The sequence below is a fragment of the Narcine bancroftii genome, chromosome 1, assembly GCF_036971445.1.
Source record: "Narcine bancroftii isolate sNarBan1 chromosome 1, sNarBan1.hap1, whole genome shotgun sequence".
Lineage (NCBI taxonomy): Eukaryota > Metazoa > Chordata > Chondrichthyes > Torpediniformes > Narcinidae > Narcine > Narcine bancroftii.
In genome coordinates this window covers 342,484,494-342,506,412 of record NC_091469.1, presented here as the reverse complement: position 1 = coordinate 342,506,412, position 21,919 = coordinate 342,484,494, and the positions used below count along the sequence as shown (strand labels likewise).

The 21,919-nt window shown below is 40.8% G+C and overlaps 1 long non-coding RNA gene across 1 annotated transcript in view; it reads left to right on the top strand.

Moving 5' to 3' along the window:
- Window positions 1-12,420, top strand: part of LOC138749224 (uncharacterized) — an 88,665-nt gene extending 76,245 nt beyond the window's left edge. Inside the window, exons 5-6 of the long non-coding RNA XR_011348494.1 lie at window positions 10,257-10,350; window positions 11,655-12,420. This is a non-coding gene — a long non-coding RNA (uncharacterized lncRNA). The remainder of the gene's footprint in view (window positions 1-10,256; window positions 10,351-11,654) is intronic.
- The last annotated feature ends 9,499 nt before the right edge of the window (window positions 12,421-21,919 follow it).

Genomic DNA, 21,919 nt, shown 5'->3' with positions numbered 1-21,919 from the left:
TTTGTCTTCATTATGTTCTTCTCCACCTTGTACATTTGTAGTGTTTCGTATTTTATTTTTTTGTCCGCCAATTCTCTTCTTTTTGTTGTATCTTCCCTTGTTGCTAGTTCTTTTTCTGTACTTACTATTTCCCTTTCCAGCTGTTCTATTTCCTGATTGTAGTCCTTCTTCATCTTAGTTACATAACTTATTATCTGCCCTCTGATGAAGGCTTTCATTGCATCCCATAGTATAAATTTATCTTTCACTGATTCCATATTTATTTCAAAGTACATTTTAATTTGGTGCTCAATGAATTCTCTAAAATCATGTCTTTTAAGTAGCATGGAGTTTAATCTCCATCTATACATTCTTGGTGGGATGTCCTCCAGCTCTATTGCTAATAACAGGGGTGAGTGATCTGATAACAATCTAGATTTATATTCCATTTTCATAACTCTCCTTTGGATATGGGCTGACAACAGGAAGAGGTCAATCCTTGAGTATGTTTTATGTCTACTCAAATAATATGAGTATCCCTTCTCCTTTGGGTGTTGCCTCCTCCATATATCCAAAAATTGCATTTTCTGCATTGATTTAACCATTAATTTGGCTACTTTGTTCTTTCTGCTAGTCTTTTGTCCAGTTTTATCCATCTTTGAATCCAAATTAAAGTTCCCTCCTATCAATATATTCCCCTGTGTATTTACAATCTTCAAAAAGATATATTGCATAAACTTTTGATCCTCTTCATTAGGTGCACATATCTTGAGCAAATTCTGAATATATCTGACACTTTATTATTACATACCTCCCTGCTGGATCTATTATTTCCTCCTCTATTTTGATTGGTACATTTTTATTGATTAATATAGCTACACCTCTGGTTTTGAGTTATATGATGCTGCCGCTACATGCCCTACCCAGTCTCTCCTTAATTTCTTCTGATCCACTTCAGTTAGATGCATTTCCTGCACGAATGCTATATCAATTTTTTTCTTTTTTCTGTAAATTTAATAAACTCTTCCTTTTGATTTGGTTATGTATTCCATTAATATTTATAGTCATATAGTTCAACATGGCCATTTCATACTTTGTTTCCATCTCATTTCTGCTTCCTCACCCTTTTCCCCATTTACATTTCTCAGTTTTCTTTTTTTGAATGACACTTCTAAAACATAAAATATTTCAACCATTTCCAGATCTAAAATTCCCTTAACCCCAAGTGTTCCCCCCCCACCTCTGAGTCACCCCTGTCCCTTGCTGGGCCACCACAACTCCCCTCTCCATTCGGACTGTGAACCCGTTTGCAAGTGTCAACTGATTTCACAGTGACTGTTATTCTCTCCCACCCAACCCCCTCCAGAAAAGACTTTTATCTTCACATTACAACAAAGCTCCCCCTCATTTATTCTCTTTTTCTTTTTATGTTTTATTTATTTATTATTAATTTATTTTTTTAACCCCTCCTCTTTTTCCCCCTTCTCCCTTACTTCCCTTCTCTTCCCTTCTTTAGTTCTTACTTACACATTTTTACTTTTTTATATGTAGTCTGTCATCGTTCTTTGTTCTTGTTACATCTCTGTATCTCTCTTTCTGTCTTGCAGGCATTCTGCAAATTCTCATACTTTCTCCGGATCCGAGAACAGTCTGTTTTGCTGCCCCGGGATAACTATTTTAAGCTCCGCTGGATATCTTATTGCCTTTCTTCCATAGGATTGATTTTGCTGTGCTAAACTCCTTCCTCTTCTTCAGGAGCTCAAAACTTATGTCTAGGTAGAATTTTTTTTTTTTTAACCTTTGTATTCCAGTGGTGTTTTTTGTCTTCTCTCATTTTATTCATTGCGTTCTCCAATTTATTTTCTCTTGTGTATCTCAGGAATTTTACTAAAACGGATCTTGGTTTTTGTTGTGGCTGTGGTTTCGAGGCTAATGTTCTGTGTGCCCTTTCTATTTCCATTCCTTCCTGCATTTCTGGCATTCCCAGGACTTTTGGGATCCATTCTTTTATAAATCCTTTCATATCTTTGCCTTCTTCATCTTCCTTAAGGCCCACTATCTTTATTTTTTTTTCGCCTACTATAGTTTTCCATTATATCCATCTTCTGAGCTAACAACTCCTCTGTTTCTTTAACTTTTTTATCACTTACTTCCAATTTTCTTTTTAAATCGTTCACTTCCATATCTACCGCCATTACACATTCTTCCACATTTTCTAATCTTTTCCCTACATCTGTTATGACCAGCTCTATTCTACTCACTTTTTCTTCTGTATTTTTCATTTTTCTTTTCATTTCACTAAATTCTAGTGTCAGCCATTCTTTTAATGCTTTCATTTGTTCTTGAATTTTTTTTAATCTATGTACTCTCCATGCATTTTACCTCGTATTCCTCTGACCAGAGCTTGGTGTTCTCCTTCTTCTTCTTCTGTATCTGCTCTTGGGTTTGTGTCTTCTATTTCTCTTCCTTGTATTTGTATCTCTTCTGACTTTCTTGTTGAGCTGCTTGTCTCAGTTTGTTGGGTATTTTTTTTTTCATGGTGTCTTAATGTTGGTCCTCTTCTTCTGGGTTGGTTATCTGTTGTGTATCTAGTTTCCTTTTTTCATTCTCACCCCTCCCGTTCCTGTTGTTTTCTTTATCTTCCAGCTGGGAGCCCTGCTTTCGGGTCTCTCTCAGCTGTTCGTGCTGTGGAGTTTCACTCCACAGCTGGTCCCCCCCTTCTGTCGGTGTTGTCTTTGTCGTGCGCAGTTGCACACCCCTGTTTGGCTCCGTGAGCCATTTTTGCAGTCCTGCGGTTAATGGGTCGCGGCCCTGCGGGGTCTCCACTAACCTCGGGGAGTGGGCTCCTCTTTCCACGACGGGTCCCTGCTTTTTCGTGCAGGTAAGGCCTTCACCTTTCTCTTCTGGCTTTCTTTCTTAGGTGCCATTTTCTCCACAGCTTTATTTTTTATTTGTTGTGATTTGTGTGTCTGGGGCTTTGCTTTTTCATCACTTTTTTCCTTCTTTTCTGGATAGGGCTGGTATTCTACTGGCCGCTACTCCATCACATGATTCCTCGTCCAAGGCTTTACTAAAGTCCATGTAGACACTATCCACAGCCTTTCCTTTATCTATTTTCTTGGTAACCTCTTCAAAAAACTCTATAAGATTCGTTAATCAAGGCATTGGTGAGGCCAAATTTGGAGTACTGTGTACAGTTTTGGCCACCAAATTATAAACAAAATAGAGAGAGTGCAGAGAAGGTTCACGAGAATGTTGACAGGATTTCAAGGTTTGAGTTACAGGGAAAGGTTGTGCAGACTGGGGCTTTTTTCTCTGGAGCGTAGAAGATTGAGAGGGAACTTGATAGAGGTGTTTAAGATTTTAAAAGGGACAGACAGAGTAAACGTGGATAGGCTTTTTCAATTAAGAGTGGGGGAGATTCAAACTAGAGGGCATGGTTTAAGATTGAAGGGGAAAAATTATAAGGGGAACATGAGGGGAAATTTCTTTACACAAAGGGTGGTGGGGATGTGGAATGAGCTTCCGACAGACATGGTCGAGGCGGGATCATTGGTTACATTTAAGGAAAGACTGGATAGTTACATGGATAGGAGAGGACTGGAGGGGTATGGACCGGGTGCTGGTCAGTGGGACTAGGAGGGTGGGGATTTGTTATGGCATGGACTAGTAGGGCCGATCTGGCCTGTTCTGTGCTGTAAGTGGTTATATGGTTACATGGTTATGGTTAAACGTGACCTCGCAAAAACAAAGCTATGCTGACCAACCTTAATTAGCCCTTGGCTGTCCAAATACTTGTATATGCCATCTCTCAGAACACTCTCCAATAATTTATGCATTACTGACGACAGGCTCACCAGCCTGTAATTTCCTGGTTTACTTTGGAGCCGTTTTTAAACAACACAACATCATGAGCTACCTCCAATCCTCCAGCACCTCATCCATGGCTAAGGATATTTTAAATATTTTTACCAGGGTCCCTACAATTTCTGCACTAGTTTCCCTCAAGGTCTGAGGGAATATCATGTCAGGCCTGGCCGGTTTATCTATGTTTATTTGCTTTAAGGCAGCAAGCACCTCCTTGTCTTTAATCGCTTTACGTTCCATGATACTACTGCTCATTTCCCTTCCTTCCTTATACTCTATGCCAGTTTCCTGAGTAAATACTGATGCAAAAAAAAACAGTTTAATATCTCTTTTATCTCATTAGGCTCCACACATAGACGACCACTCTGATCTTTTGTCCCTGACTATTCTTTTACTCTTAACATGCTTTTAGAGACCGTTCGGGTTTACCTTTACATTATCTGCCAAAGCAACCTCATGTTTTCTTTTTGCCTTCCTGATTTCCTTCTTAAGTATTTTCTATACATTTCTAGTACCTCATTTGTTTCTTTTTCCTATACTTGCTAAACATCTCTCCCTTCCTCTTAACCAGGTTGTTAATATCACTTAATTTTGCCTTTAATCCCGACAGGAACATGCAACATCAATTACTTCAAAAGACTAGAAATTATATATAAACTGATTGGCTTTTATTAAAAACAGAATGGAGGCATGTCCATACTGGTCAAATATCCTGGACTCAGGAGGAGCTGTGGCACAGTCGCCTTTATTCAGGGGTCTATGGGAGGAGCCACATCCATAGTCAACAAGAGACTTGTCCACATGAACTATAACAAGTACTAACACAGCCAAAATGTATACACAGTTGTTTATCACACTCTGCCCTCTCAAAATTTCGCCTTTGAAGGCCTTCTGCTTAGCTCACACATCTTTGCCAGAAAACATCTTATCCCAGTCCATGCTTCCTAGATCCTTTCTCATTGCCACAAAATTGGCCTTTCTCCAATTTAGAATCTCAATTCAAGGACCAGACATCCTTATCCATAATTAACATGAAACTAATGACTTTATGATCACTGGACCCAAAATGTTCACCTACAAACACTTCTGTCACCTGACCTGTCTGGGTCTCAAATAGGTGATCAAGTATTGCATCCTCAGTCTGCTATCTCTCCACAGATTTGCTCCTCCAATTCTCTCTGACTATTGGGCAGCCTATAATAGAATCCTATCATTGTGGTCACACCGTTCCCATTCCTCAGCTCCACCCATATGTCCTCTGTAGATGAGCCCTCTCAGCTGTCCTGCCTAGGCACAGCTGTGATATTTTCCCTAACAAGCAAATCCACTCCTCCACCTTTTATCCCTCCCCCTCTATCACATCTGAAACAACGGAACACTGGAACATTGAGCTGGCTGTCCTCCCCTCCTGCAACAAAGTTTCACTAATAGTGTTGTAATCCCATGAACCAATCCACGCCTAAGCTCATCTGCCTTTCTGACAATACTCCTTGCAATCCTATCACATAAAAACTTTTGGTTTCTGTCTATATCATGCAGTCCTCACATGACCTTTATCCTCCTCCACCTCACTATCTACTCTAACACTCTGGTTCACATCCCCCTGCCAATCTAGTTTAAACCCCCCAAACCAGCACTAACAAACCTATCTGCAAGGATGTTGTCCCCTCCAGTTCAGGTGCAATCAGTCCTGTCGGAACAGGTCCCACCTTCACTGAAATAGAGCCCAATTGTCCAGAAAGATGAAGCCCTCCCTCCTGCATTATCTCTTTACCCACGTATTTAGCTCCATTAACTTCCTATTTCTAGAGTCACTAGCCTGTGGCATGGGTAGCATTCCTGAGGTTGCAACTCTGAAGATCCTGTCCTTCAACTTTGCACCTAACTCCCTAAACTCTCTTTGTAGGACCTCCTCATCCTTCCTACCTACGTCATCTGGCTGCTCACACTCCCTTCTGAGAATACCAAGAACTCAATCTGAGATATCATGGACCCTGGCACCAGGGAGGCACAGTCATTGGGGATTCTCATTCTCTCCCACAGAACCTCTTGCCTGTCCTCCATCTATCAAATCCCCTATCACTAATGCTCTCCTCTTTTCCCTTCTTCCTTTCTGGGCTGAGGGTCTAGTCTCAGTGCCAGAGATGTCCCTGGTAGGTTCTCCCCACAAACAGTATCCAAAACGGTATAGTTATTGTTAATGGGAATGGCCACAGGGATGCTCTACTCTCTCTGTCTATTTCCCTTCCCTCTCTTGACAGTCATCCAGCTGCCTGACTCCTGAAACTCTTCTCTATTACTTTCTCTGCCTCTCAAATGATCTGGATTTCATCCAGCTCCAGATTCAGTTCCCTAACTCAGTTTGTCAGGAGCTGCAGCTGGATGCACTTTTTGCAGATGCAGTCATCAGGGAAACTTATGCTGTCCCAGATTTCCACATCCTGCATTTGGGGCAATCCACTGTCCTAGCTGATTCCATTACCTACTCCTAATTTATTTAAAAGATTAATTAAAATATTAAGGATTGCTAAAATATCAAAAATCAAAAATTGAATTTCCCTTTGCCGCTGCTCCCGCCAGACCTCATCTCACCGAGTCTGGTTCCACATCATTGCTCCCAATGGGCCTCACCTTGCCTCAAATTGCCGAAGCTGCACTGCCGACTTGCCAAAGGCTACCTCACCAAAGCTTCACTGCCAAGGGCCACCTCTCTGAACCATCACCGCCTCACCGAAGCCTCACTGCTGACCCGCCGAAGACTGCTCCACTGCTTGCTCAATACCTCACGTCTGCTCAGTATTTCATTACAATAACTGGGAGTTTGGATTGACAAAGAGATGAAATAGTCCCTTTGGCCCACTGTGCCAACCATCTGCCACACATTTGTACAAACCTTTAATTAATCCAATTTTCCCTACGTCTTATCAATAACCCCACATAAAGGATAACTTTTGGTGGCCAATTAACTGACAGAAGGCTGACAAAGGAATTGAGTCAAGGCCAGGTGACTCGCACTAGAAGCTCAGGTTAGAAATGTAAACATTAGTTGAATTGCAGATACCTTGTCCCAGTGAGCAGAAGTGAGGAAGATGGCAACCAATACAGTGATGATTATACTAGGGTCATTACAGATTTTATCAAAACCGCTGTCAATTAAAGTGTCCCCACCCAAATCGTTCAGGGTTTTCCCCAACCCAAAGCAATAAAATCCAGAACCAGTGGAGAGCCAGATCACAGACATATAAGTGTAAAGATCCAGCGCACTACACAAGGAGCAGGTATGACCAACAAAAATCCATCTCCCTGGAGAAGTGAAGTTTCTGGATGCAAATAGAAATAACGAGGGATATCTAACAGCTGTGGCAGGGCCTAAATGACAATAACCTGCCACAAAATCAAATCTGGTGCAGTTGGAGACACCAAGCTTCACTCACAGATGAGCTCAATGCCTTCTATGGCCAATTTGACCACTAGAACAAGGAAGAACCAATGCACAACCCCATGTCCCCTGATGATCCTCTACCGTCAGTATCCAAAGATGATGCCCTGGTTGCCTTCAGGAGGGTGAATCAAAGGAAAGCATCCAGTCCAGATGGAGTACTCAGCCAAGTACTGAAAACCTGTGCTGACAAACTTGCCAATGTATTCATGGATATCTTCAACATTTTACTTTTGCAAGGCATGGTACCCTTAGTTTCAAATAGACCTCAATCACACTGATGCCCAAGAAGAGTGTGGTAACCTGCCTAAATGACTAATGACCAGTGACACTCATATCCACATTGATGGTGTTTTCAGAGGCTGGTGTTTAAGCATATCAGTTCCCGTCTGAGTAGCGACATGGATCCATTCCTATTTGCCAATCACAGCAACAGGTCTACAGCGGATGTCATCTCACTAGCCCTACAAAAAATTCTGGAACACCTGGACAGCAAGGATGCATACATCAGGATGCTGTTTATTCAATAGAGTTCAGCATTCAACACCATTATCTCCTCAAAATTGACAACAAACTCCAAGATTGATCCTCAATTCCCTACTGTGTAATTGCATCCTGGATTTACTCACTTCAAGATGATAATCAATGAGGATTGGTAAAACATCTCCTCCACAATCTACATCAGTACCAGAGCACAACAGAGGTGTGTTTCTAGCGTTCTGCTCTACTCATTTTACACATGTCTATGAGGCTCGGAATAACAATAACACCATCTACAAATGTGCTGATGCTACCAGGGTAGTGGATTGTATAAAAGGGGACGATGAGTCAGCATACAGGAGGGAGACTGAAAACTTGGCTGAATGGTGCACCAACAACAACCTCTCACTCAATGTCACCAAATGCAAGAAGCTAATTGCGGAGTTAGGAAGGGAAAAGCAGAGGTGTATGATCCAGTGATTATTGAAGGAATTTGTGATGGAAAGGGTGAGCAAATTCAAATTCCTGCAGGTTACTATTTTGGAGGAGTTTTCCTGGATCCAAGACACAAATGTCATAATGTAAAAAAGCATGTCTATTTTCTCATGAGTTTGAAGAGGTTTGGTATGATATCAAAAATCTTGGTTTACAAATGTGTAGTGAAAAGAGTTCTGATTGGGTGCATCATGGCCTGGTATTGCGGCACCAATATTTCCAAGTGGAAACCCTCAAAAGATAGTGCACACAGCCCAGTACATCACAGGCAAAACTCTCCCCATTATTGAGAAATTTTACATGGGACACTCCCATTAGAGAGCAGTAGCAATCATCCATATCACAGAGTACACTCTCTGTTCTTACTGCTGCCATCACAAAAGATGTATAAGTGCCACAAAACTCACAACAACCAGGTTCAGGAACAGTTGCTAACCCTCCACCATCAGACACCAAAACAACAAGCTAAATCAGAGACTCATTTCACAACCTTTTGCAGTTTATTTATTACAGAATTTTTACATTTCTCTCTTTTGTATATGTAAATTTTCTTGAGGACAGTTATTTTAGTACTACTGATAAGTAAAAATTCTGCCTGCCCCACAATGTTTTATTTGATGTCATGTATGTACTCTAACAATAAATATGAACTTTGATTGACATAAAGGACTAGCTTTGCTTGCATAATTATTACTCAAAACTTAGGCAATCGATGAATAATATGCACTGATTATATTCCCAATCTCTTTCCTGAGATTAATATTTGTTTTAACCATTTACAAAATAGTGGCAAATATTCTGATAATGACCTTGCACCTTTCACACACTTTAGACCCTAAACTTTAACTCAGTTATTTTCCAACTTCAAGGGAACATCTGAATAAATCCTTTGAGATCTGTCCCTGCAGCCATCAGGCTCTTGAATGAACCTCATAAGAGTGCTGTCCTTGCTTGGTGCTAATTGATCTTCCTTTTCATATAAACATATACTCGGTAAATTGTGATATTTACACGGCAATATGTATGTTCCCTTCCTAAGTCCACAATTAGCTCCTTGCTTTTGGTGACATTGAGTGAGAGGTTGTTGTTGGTGCACCATTCAATATTTACTTTTGAAGCCTGTAGTTAATAATATATACTACCTTTTTTCTGGATTTCTCCGTCAAACAACTCTTCGGTCAAGAAAACAAAAACAACATTTAACATCACATCATATTCATCAATTTTAAACCTCTCTCTTTTGCAGTGTCCAGTGTTTGATAATGTAATATTTTAGTCATATCTCCATTATGTAGGCTTTGTAGCATATGAAAGATTGAAAATAATAATTTGCTATCATCTTTTGATAGAGGAAAAAAAAGGAAATATTGCATTTCAAAACCTCAGGATCCCTCAAAGTGCTTTCCAGCCAATGAGAATATTTCAAAGAGCAATCACTGTTAAGAGGAATTTAGTATCAAATGTATGTAGAGTTCCTGAAACATCATAATAATAACTACTAATTAATCTATTTTAAAGCAATTGTCCAAAGATACAAATTGATCAAGCCAAAATAGGTAATTTCCATGTCTGTTTTTTTTTGCAAATACTTGAGGAAACATAAACATGCAGTTCAAAGTTTCAGCTAAAAGGCAAGACTTTCAATGATGAAGCCCCTTCTTGGTGCTGGCTTGTTACCTCAAATGATCTTGGTACACTCAAGTCATTAAATTAAATAACAATGGTGGAAAATTGAAAACCCTGTGAACGCAAATGAAAACAGAAAATGGTGGAGACATAAGGCAGATCAAGTGGCATGACTGGAAAGAAAAACGGAATTAATATTTCAGGTCCATATGGGGGAAAATTATAATAAATATAGTAAAAATTTAAGTTTTACTTTTCAGTGGTGGTGAGAAGAATGGATAGGACAAAGTGCATATATCTGATATGGTGTGACCAGTTCATTAATTTTAAGAATATCATAATCATTATCCTTCTTTTCCTGTTTTATGAGTTGGATCTCATCTACCAAGTTGGATGGAGAGAGAAATACTGAGCCTACGAAAGATGGCAGGCATAAATGCTTCATTCTAATGAAGTCAGCAAGAGTGAGTTCCATGCAGGTTGAGAATTTAACTCTGCATTGTGGCTGCAGTGTGCATAAATGGAGAGTGAGGTTTTATTGCTCAAGCTTGTGTTTGGTATTATTTTTCTTATGTTTTGTTTTCGATTTTCAAAGACTTGTATAAATTCATACAAACAAAACAATCTCTTACAACACCAATATGTCGTACTGAGCCTGTTTTTATCCCCACCCCCCTCCCCTTGCCCCGATACAACTGAGAATAAAGTATATAACTTATACAGTTACAAAAAACACAAATACCGGTGGGGTTAACAATCCATACAGTAACCTAGGGAAAAGCCTAGGGCAAGAAATCTCAGACAGATTGATCAGAGTGGAGTTGGAGAACTAATGTAACAGGCAAATGGAAACTCTGGGTTGCTTCAGTGGGCTGAACACAAGTGCTTTCATGCTCCATTCCACTCTGACCTGTCAGTTTGTAGCCTCCTGCATTTACTTCTGTGCCAGTTTCAAATCGCCCTCAGTTCCCTGATTTCTCAAATGTGTATCTGCCTCTTTTTTTTTAAATACCAGTGATCTAGCAAATCTAGAGTTCCTCTGAGAGAAGAAATACCTGCACAGCCCAATTACCCCTTAACTTATAACAATGCCCCTTATTGAGACTCCCATTAATGACCATATCTTAACATTGATGCTTACACAGGATCTTATATATTGCAGTAAATTCATCCCCAACTCTCCAAAACATACAGATCTAACTTCTTGAACTGGTTGTATAATGACATCCTTCTCATCCCATGAGTTTGCCTACTCAATCTCCTTTGGACTGCCTCCAAAGCTAATATATCCTTTCATAAATAAGGAGACCACAGCTATGTACACCCTTGAGGTGTGGCCTCGTCAGTACCAAATATGATTATAATGATAATTTCTCATTTTTGAATCTCCAGCCCCTTTTCAAAGTTCAATATGCCATCCACCTTCCGAGCTGCTTGCCACACCTGCCTGCTAACATTTTAATGATCCATGCACAAGAACATCCAGATCCCACTGGACTTCACTCATATGCAATTTCTCTCTGTTTAAATAATAGTTTGCCTTTTAAATCCTCTTACCAAAGGACATGACCTCACAAGTTTTCATATTAAACTTCAGCTGCCAAGTTTTCACCCACTCATTCAATTTATCTATATCCTGTTGCAGAGTCCAAATATCCTCCTCATAACAGGCCATTCTGCCTATTCCAGTGCCAGTGGAAAATTGAAACTTTTATTCTTTCCACAAAAATTGCCTGATCTGTTTGAACAATTTTTTGTTCTATTTCAGATTTCAATCAGCTGCAAACTTTTGATTTTCAACCAGAAGACATATTTCAGTGAACGAGTCAATGATATATTTTATGTTTTCAAGTTCAAGTTTATTGTCACATGCATCAACAATCCAGTGATGGAGATTGTTTTGTGAGCAGACCAGTCGATATCTCTTACTTGGGAGGAAATAGTACAAAAAGACATGGTCTTTGCCCTCAGACAGCTCCAAGAAAAGTGCAGAGAACAAAACAAAGGACTCTACATCACCTTTGTTGACCTCACCAAAGCCTTCGACACCGTGAGCAGGAAAGGGCTTTGGCAAATACTAGAGTGCCTCGGATGCCCCCCAAAGTTCCTCAACATGGTTATCCAACTGCACGAAAACCAACAAGGTCGGATCAGATACAGCAATGAGCTCTCTGAACCCTTCTCCATTAACAATGGCGTGAAGCAAGGCTGCATTCTCGCACCAACCCTCTTTTGAATCTTCTTCAGCATGATGCTGAAACAAGCCATGAAAGACCTCAAAAATGAAGACGCTGTTTATATCCGGTACCGCACGGATGGCAGTCTCTTCAATCTGAGGCGCCTGCAAGCTCACACCAAGACACAAGAGCAACTTGTCCGTGAACTACTCTTTGCAGATGATGCCGCTTTAGTTGCCCATTCAGAGCCAGCTCTTCAGCGCTTGACGTCCTGCTTTGCGGAAACTGCCAACATGTTTGGCCTGGAAGTCAGCCTGAAGAAAACTGAGGTCCTCCATCAGCCAGCTCCCCACCATGACTACCAGCCCCCCCCCCCCCCTACATCTCCATCGGGCACTCAAAACTCAAAACAGTCAACCAGTTTACCTATCTCGGCTGCACCATTTCATCGGATGCAAGGATCGACAACGAGATAGACAACAGACTCGCCAAGGCAAATAGCGCCTTTGGAAGACTACACAAAAGAGTCTGGAAAAACAACCAACTGAAAAACCTCACAAAGATTAGCATATACAGAGCCGTTGTCATACCCACACTCCTGTTCAACTCCGAATCATGGGTCCTCTACCGGCATCACCTACGGCTCCTAGAATGCTTCCACCAGCGTTGTCTCCGCTCCATCCTCAACATTCATTGGAGCGACTTCATCCCTAACATCGAAGTACTCGAGATGGCAGAGGCCGACAGCATCGAATCCACACTGCTGAAGATCCAACTGCACTGGGTAGGTCACGTCTCCAGAATGGAGGACCATCGCCTTCCCAAGATCGTGTTATATGGCGAGCTCTCCACTGGCTACCGTGACAGAGGTGCACCAAAGAAGAGGTACAAGGACTGCCTAAAGAAATCTCTTGGTGCCTGCCACACTGATATCGCCTCAAACCGTGCATCTTGGCGCCTCACAGTTCGACGGGCAGCAACCTCCTTTGAAGAAGATGCAGAGCCCACCTCACTGACAAAAGACAAAGGAGGAAAAACCCAACACCCAACCCCAACCAACCAATTTTCCCTTGCAACCACTGCAACCGTGTCTGCCTGTCCCGCATCGGACTTGTCAGCCACAAACGAGCCTGCAGCTGACGTGGACATTACCCCTCCATAAATCTTCATCCGCGAAGCCAAGCCAAAGGAATAAGTGCATCGTAACAAAGAGAAGTCAGTTGGTGCAGAGCAAAGTCAACATAAGTTTACTCTTGAATAAAACACGAAAGTCTGCAGACACAGAGGTTGAAGTAAAAACACAATGCTGGAGAAACTCAGCAGGTGAAACAGTGTACTTTATATAACAAAGATAAAGATACATAACCAATGTTTCAAGCTTGAGTCCATCAAGATATGGACAAAATTTAGGCAAGCGTCTGAACAAAATACTGGGGGGGGGGGGGGTGGGTTGGAGGGGCAAGGGAAGGAACCCTGTACCAACAGGCAAGGGGTAATAGTGGATAAGTTTACAGGTGGACTCTGACTTACTATAAGGATCTGTTCCGGGACTTCCATCGTAAGTCAAAACATTCGCAAGTTGGAGTGTACAGATCAAAAATAAAAATAGCATGACAGTCTTATCATGCATTCTTGAAATAAGCCACAAAAAATTATTGAATAAAGAGTTAATACTCTCCAGGCAAAATAAAACAAGCAGATGATAACCTCAGATGCGCGGACTGTCAGGAAAAGGACCCTGAAAACCTTTATTCACACGTTGCAGTATGATTCCTATGCCATGGTGTCAAATAAACTGAGAACTCCACAGCACCAAGAAGGTTGCAGGCAACTCGCTGGAAGGAGACACACTCAACACTCATCTCCCTCCTGCTGCCCAATCTACCCTAATTTTTTGGAGCAAGTTGACCCCTCTCTCTGCACCTCCCTCTCCCTCATTCACCATCTTCTCCTCACAGCGCCAGCTAACTAGGGCCAGCGGCATCACCTTGCAACCTACGTTGTGACATGGAACGCATGCGCGTATTGCCGTTGCACTCTCTCCTACCTCAGCGATGGTAATCTGCGCATGCATTCCAAATAGCCTTTTTTTTCAAAAAGAAATGGTGTTAGGTCTGTCAAAACACATTTCCTTGACGTCACTACAAGAGGAGCACCAAAATGATGAGGTTTGCTGGGGTGGGGGCGGATGGTGGTGGGAAGCAATCTATGTACACTCATTAGATGGAAGGAAAAGCAACCATGTTGATACAGGTTACCCTGACTTACCTTTATTCAAAATGGTTGCTAATCATTGTAACATATTGTAAGTCAGAATATCGGGATCTATCTGCACTATTTTAGAGTTCAAACTATTTTTAGATGTTAAATATCTGCATTACACATCACACTTCTTTTCCAGCACCCGCCATGTCAGATCGTTTAGGTGTAGCCCAGATTTGCGTTGCAGCAAACTACATGGGATATATGGCAGAAAAGCAATTTTTCTCCTGTTTCTTCAACTAAATATATTAGAATGACTCTTTGCCCTCACATATTTGTACGGCCCCCACTTAAATGTATCTATATATTTGCCTCAAATGATTCCTTATGGCAGCAGCTACCACATCCTCACCAACTCTTGTGCAAAGGTGTTTCACCAACGTTCCATTTTTGAATTTCTTGGTATTTGTCCTGCCCTGTTGGCCTTTAGTTTTGATTTTCTTCATGCCTGGACATATTCTCTCTGCATCCACCCTATCAAACCCTTTAATAGTTTGAACATATTTTTAAGGAATTCTGTTTGGTCATCCCTCAACTGTTCCTCAAGCTAGAATAGAGAATCAATCTATTTGGCTTTACTTGATAGTATTTCATCATATGATGACCAGAGCTGTATGCAGTACCCCAGGTGTGGTCATACCAGTTTGATACAGATTTGGCATATTTTCCCTATTTTCAAATTAAATGCCTCTGAAAATAAACACGAAGGACGGTGTTTCTTTCCTTATGGCCTTGGAAACCTAAGGAAAGTGTATACCAAAAAGAAATAAATAAATTGTGAATGGAAAAGTAAGACAACTGTGGCTGACGAGGGAAGTTAAACCCAAAGTAAAAGCAAAGGAAGCAAAAATTAGTCGGAAGTTAAAGGTCTGGAAAGCTTTTAAAAAACTCTGATGTGTTTATGTAGGTCATATCTGGATATGGCAGGGATGACTGACTTGAAAGACTCAGTCCTCCCTTCAGCAGTAAGTAGACTTTGGATATCAGCCATGGTTTCCAGTTGGGGAACACTCACATTATTCTCCTTAACATACAGATCAAAAATAAAAATAAAAATTCTCCATACACTCGGTGATGAAGTTGGAGACGGTTGTGATCCATTCATTGTGGTTAATCACTGAGTCTTTGTATATCAACCATTTAAATGATTCAAAGCAGTCACGAGGGATGTCAGTTCGACAAGAAGGTCTGCAGATGCTGTGAATGTAATTTAACACACAACAGTTGTAGAGAAACTCACTAAGTCAGGCAGTATTATTTATGGCCCCACCAAATTATTCAGGTGTCTGTCTAATCCTTGTTCGTACCTTGATCCCCCTCATACACCACCACCCCCCCCCCACCACCATTTTATTCAGGTGCTTGCCTGCTTTTTGCTCATACCTTGAACAAGGCCTCAGGCTACTGAGTTTCTCCTGCACTTGTGTGTAATGACCGCATAGGATGTCACCTGTTTTCTCATTCCAGCAGTGTACAACTTTTACCACAGGGTCCTCACATCCCAGCTTCAGTCAGGAGCTGTCTCTTGTTCTGATTTACCAACATGGCACACAATAAGGTGATGGAATGCAATTCTGCTGCTCCAAGTGGCACTCAGCTTTGAGCTGTAAAGTTTCTTATGAGTCTAACCCATTTACCAAAGTAAAAATGTAGTCCAAAGACCATGCAATGATTCTCCTAATATTAGTACTTTGAAGAGATGGATTTGGAACATAGAACTTAGTGAGCATAAGCTCAAAAAAAACCTTTCCCCTGTGTGGTGCTCAATGCAGCAGTCATTAATCCAGGGCTGATAGATATATCCTTCAACTGGTTCTACAATTCCAGTTCTAATTATCCCCTTTAACATCCTAAAAGTGTCTTTCAGTTTTCAATTCCAGCAAATGTCAGACTATTACTGAACTTCCATCTCATTCAAATTCTGGTGAACCTCCTGAACAATCCCAAACATTTTGCAACCTGCAGAGGGAGCTTTACCTTTTCATTATCATTTGCCTCCTCCTACTGAAAGGCTTTGCAATTTAGCTTACTCATTTATCATTAATGGGTGGCACAGTTAGTGTAGTGGTTAGCACAATGCTGTTACAGCATCAGCGATTGGAACTGAGATTCAAATCCGTGCAGTCCATAAAGTGTTTGTACGTTCTCCCCATGACTGTGTGGATTTTCACCAGGAACTCTGGTTTTCTCCCACTGTTCAAAACATACCAGGGGTTGTAGATCAATTGGGTGTAATTGGGCGACATGGGCTTGTGAACCAAAAGAGCCTTTTACTATGCTGTATGACTACAATTTTTAAAAATAAAACAATAAAAAATTAAAACTCAGGGAACCCCTCACCTCTACTTTCATGAATAATCAACACAGAGGCATAAGAGGTACGCAGTAAAATGTGCTTAGTGTCCAAGGCTTACTTCCACATTATTGTATGAACATGGGAATCTAATGAAGCCAATGTGCTTCATTAGACTGAACAGTACTGGCAAACAGGGTGGGTTGATTTAAGGAGTACTCCGTTCCTACTGCCATTTGCACTGTGTCTTTGAGTGCTCCCTTTGCACGGCCCCCATGTTCTCCTGAATACTTATCTATTTTCAGTAGTTATGAGGCAAAGATTCCCAAAAGTCAAGTCAACTTTATTGTCATCTGATTGCATAAATACAACCTGACAAAACAGCATTCTCCAGTCCTTGATTCAATACATGCAGCCACACAACCAGACATAACACACATACAGACAAAAAAATACATATACAGCATTCATATATACAAATAAATATTGCTTCATGAGTATGAAAGTCTTTGATGGCTAGTGTGAGCAGTTCCTTTGGTCATTCAGCATTCTCATTGCCAGTCGGAAGAAATTGTTTATCAGCCTGGTGGCGCTGGCTCTGATACTCCTGTATCTCTTCCCTGATGGGAATAATAGAAAAATGCTGTGCACTAGGTGGAAGGAAGGGATCCTCACTGATTTTGCATGTCCTCTTCATACAACAATCTTAGTTGATCACGTTGATGGGGTGGGAGGGGGGGTCGGGAAGAGGGAGATTCTAATGAGTCAGAGTGAATGATACATTTCTTCTTTCAAGGTGATTTTGATCACATTCTTCAATCTGGCTGCTATCCTCTTCTCATCACAAAGCACAAAATGGCATGTTTTTTTCAGGAATTGGTCATGTGACAGATTTGCCCATTTTATGGATAATCTGGATTTCCTAAAACAGATCAGATACAAAGTCCACAGTGTTTCAAACCAGCATAGGCCACAAACTCTTGGCCATTGACCTGATCAGATCTGAGCTCATCAGCTCCTGAGACTCATCTGACCAATGGTTGGGTCGAATTTGATCCAGTGGGTCCTGCCTCTGGAATTCTGGCCCAACCACAGACCTCAGATTCTATCCCTCCGACGTGGACATTTACTGCTCCTCCAATAGCACCCTCAGCTCAGAAGTCTGGTCAAAGTACTCATCAAGTCCCAACAGATCACTTAATGAAACTAAACACAACCTACTGGAGGAACTCAGTGGAGGCAAGCAGCATCAGTGAGAGAAATGGAAGGGTTGCTATTTTGGCTTGGAACCCATCATCAAATTTTCCAGCTCGAAACGTCGACCATTCTTTGTCTCCCTGTAATGTTGCTTGCCCCATTGAGTTCCTCCAGCAGATTGTCCTTGGCTTCATACTCCAGTATTTGCAATCTTCTTTATGATCAGTTCATGAGCTATTTGTGATGAACATCATGGTTCAAGCAATATTGATCAAGGATAGACAATTTCAAAGTTTAAGACTGTATCAAATGTTCAATAGTATCCCATGGCTTATTCTATTACTTTGGAGGAAGAACACAGCCGCACATTTTCAGGAAACTTCTATTCTTGAATGCTGAGCTATTTTTGACACTGAAAACTTAAGCAGGTTGCATCAACAGCTTTCATAGCACAACTGAATCTTTCAGTTCACTCCCTAAACAACACAGAAATGCTCAGAAAAAGGGCATCAAATTACAATGTAGCCAGAAAACTCTCTCTTTTTCTTTTCTCCTGACCTTCATATTCATCAGTTTTTAGTATTATATTAGATTTAGCTTATTATCTCAGCATGTGGTTATTCATGATCTGTATTGATCTGACTACATCAAAAACCTTTTTATATTCTTTCCTGCTCCAGCTGACTTCCTATGCCTCTGTGCTTAATTAAAATCTATGACCTCTCAAACACCTTCCAGTTCAGAAGAGAGATTGGCAAGATGGGCTAGAAGTGAAGGACCTGAGAACAGAGATGTTGAGAGTCAGGCAAGTGGGAAAAATGCTGAAATAGTAGCCTGCAGTGCAGAAGCTCCCAGAAAATTGCACTCAAGAAGACAGAGTAAGCCCCAAATATGCAGATTAACTGTTTGAATAATCTTCTAACAATGGTTATAAAAACCCATTGCACTATTTCATGGAATTAGCCTTAATCATTTAATTTCAGTTGGACAAGAGACAGACCCATTGTTGTTCTCTGGATAAATAATTACACAGTTACTTGGGAAAAGCTATCCATTGTGTTTGCAATGAAATTTATCAAAAAAATCACAGAAACCTTTCTTCTACATTCAAAAAATGATCAGATTCAGATTCCAGATTTATTGTCAGAGTAAATTAGGTTCAATTTTATTGTCATTGTGCAAAGTACAGATACAAAACCAATTAAATACAATTAGCATCCAAGCAGAACTTTAAAAAAGTGCTATGTATAAGTAACTATGTGCAAATAAAAAACAAGCTCATTCAATAAGCAAACTGTACAAAGGTACTGACAGTTCAATGTGAGTGCAGTAGCACTCAGCGTTGTGATTTATGGTTCAGCAGCGTCACACTCAGGAAAAAAAGCTCATCTTGAGTACACACATGGTATCACATACAATCCTGAGATTCTTTTTCCTGCAGGTGAGGCAGAATCACCACTTATTGGCAGTGCAAAAAAAAACTCACTCAATATACACATGTAAACAAATAAAGAAATATAAACAAATGGTGCAATACAGAATTAGAAAAAAATCAATGAAGTGCAAAGTGAAGAGTCCTTAAATAAATCCTTGGTTGAGTTTGTCGTTGAGGAGTCTGATGGTGGAGGGGTACCAACAGTTCCTGAACCTGGTGGTGCGAGTCTTGTGGCATCTATATCTATTTCCTGATGGCAGCAGTGAGAACAGAGTGTGTGCTGAGTGGTGTGGGTCCTCGATAATTGCTGGTGCTCTCTGATGGCAGTGTTCCCTGTAGATGTTCTCGATGATGGGGAGGGTTTTATCTGTGATGTCCTGTGCTGTTTCTACATCCTTTTGCAGGACTTTACACTCAGGGGTATTGGTGCCCCTGTTCCAGACCATGATGCAGCCTGTCAGGACACTTTCCACCATACATCTGAAGAAATTTGCCAGAGTTTCTGGTGTCATGCCAAACCTCCACAAACTCCTGAAGAAGTAAAGGCACTGACATGCTTTCTTCATGACGCCAATCGTTGGGCTGAGGAAAGATTCTCCAAGATAGCAACTCCCAAGAACCATCTCCACTCTGATCCCCCAATGATTACTGGATCATACACCTTTGGTTTTCCTTTCATGGTCAATAATCAGCTCCTTGGTTTAGGTGACATTGAGTATGAGTATGCTGATTCATCGCTCCTTTTTAAACAACCCACTACTGTGGTATAATAAGCAAATTTGTAGATGATGTTGTTGTCAAAACAAGCCACACCGTCATAGGTGTATTACATTTATGAGCACCAGGTGGAAAATGCCTGAGCACCAGGAGGAATTCAACAGGTCAAGAAACAACATTGGATAGAAATGATCAGTCATTCTTTCAGGTTGATAGGTTCCAACCCAAAATGTTGACAAACCAATTCTACTCATGGATTGTGCCAAATCCATTGAGTTCTTCCAGCAACTTATTGTTTGATTAAAATCTACAGTTTTGTTCCATTAATCTGTAATATTGTATCATTAATATTAATTTCTTAGAGTTAAGATCATTGTTGTGGAGATCGTGACAGAGGGACATAATAGATCAACCAAGATGGGGTTTGAAAAAGGAGTCTTCAGAAAACTCTGCTCAGAGACCAACCTTGCCAACATCCAGTAACACGGTGGCTTCACTTCAGCAAGCAGCTCATTACTGAACTCCATCCTCTGCAGCAATTTCATCTCTGGTCTGCGTTGACAGCATTGCCTATGCATGTCAACATCAATAAATTTCTGGTCAATTAAGAGCATTCTTGGTCCCCAGTTACAGCAGGTGATGTTAGTGACATTCTCCAATTTGCAGCTACTTACAACAGGGAGAAAAGTGAAATTCCTGACACTAGATTAACATCAACTGTTCAGAAAATAAAGATGGAGGAGAGACTGCTAAACTCTACCAATATTACAGGTATCATCAGTATTTATATTATTGTATATTTAAATAAAACTTGATCGTAGAACATCATGCTTAGCTTATGTTTATGTAAGCACTGCGTGTTAGTGTGTCTTGGAATTAGACTAGAATAAATACTCACGATTGTTGAACTTACTGTAGATATGATGGCAGTTAGATTTTACCAGCACTCCCAGTCCACACAGCACACACTGCAAATCCTGACAATTGCCAGTTCCAATGAGGATTGGCCCCAGTCGTCAGAGTCATTGAGACAATAAGGTCATTAATGCACGCCCAAAGGATTGTTCCTCTATGGTGTTTCTTGAAGACCAGCAAGAAAACTCTGTGGCGTTGAATACAGATCCAATGTGTACATAATATTGAGTACCAGCAGGTCAGCTTTGAAAAGAGACAGAGGAGTAATGCAGGAATTAGTGGTCACTTCAGTACATTAGCTGAAACACTTAACTCTGCACTAACCAAGTATGAGGTGAAAATTAAAGCAAGGTAGACAATGTTCGTCTGGGATATGATTAGGCATGCTTTTGTAAATCCAGTTTGTGAACAGAAAATGACAGCTCAATCAAAAACAAGTTTCCTGGCAGCCTGTATGTGGAGATGATAAAGTTGTAACCAATGATATTCTTAAGGTGAAGGACAGCACTAAGAGTGTGCAGGCATTTTACAGTGCAAAGACGGATAAGAGCATCAAATTTATTCATAGAACTTGCTCTGTCGTACATTACACATTGACTAATTTAGTAACTTTGCAGCAGGCTTCCAATATCTCATTTACTGAGGCAGTTCATCTGACAGTTACTAGATAGATAGCAGCAGATTGTGCTAACCGTATTACAGAATGTTCTGAAGTACAAGAGCCTAAAACGGACTGATGCTCAACCGAGCATTTAATCAAGATAAGCACAGATTCAGGTGAATCATTAATTGTTTATTCTGATTCAAAGAACATAAACCCAGAATGTAATGCTTCAAATTCCATATAGCGTTGTTATGCGCCATGTTACGGATGATAGACAGGATCAGCATATGATATTTGCCTCAGCAAATGAGCTGAATAAAAGGCAAAATAAACAGATTGTAGCATGTTGTGAGTAAACGCAGCACAGAGACTGAAGCGGCAAGCTGTGTGCTCAGATATCACAACTAATTGGTTTTATTTGAATCTTGCACAC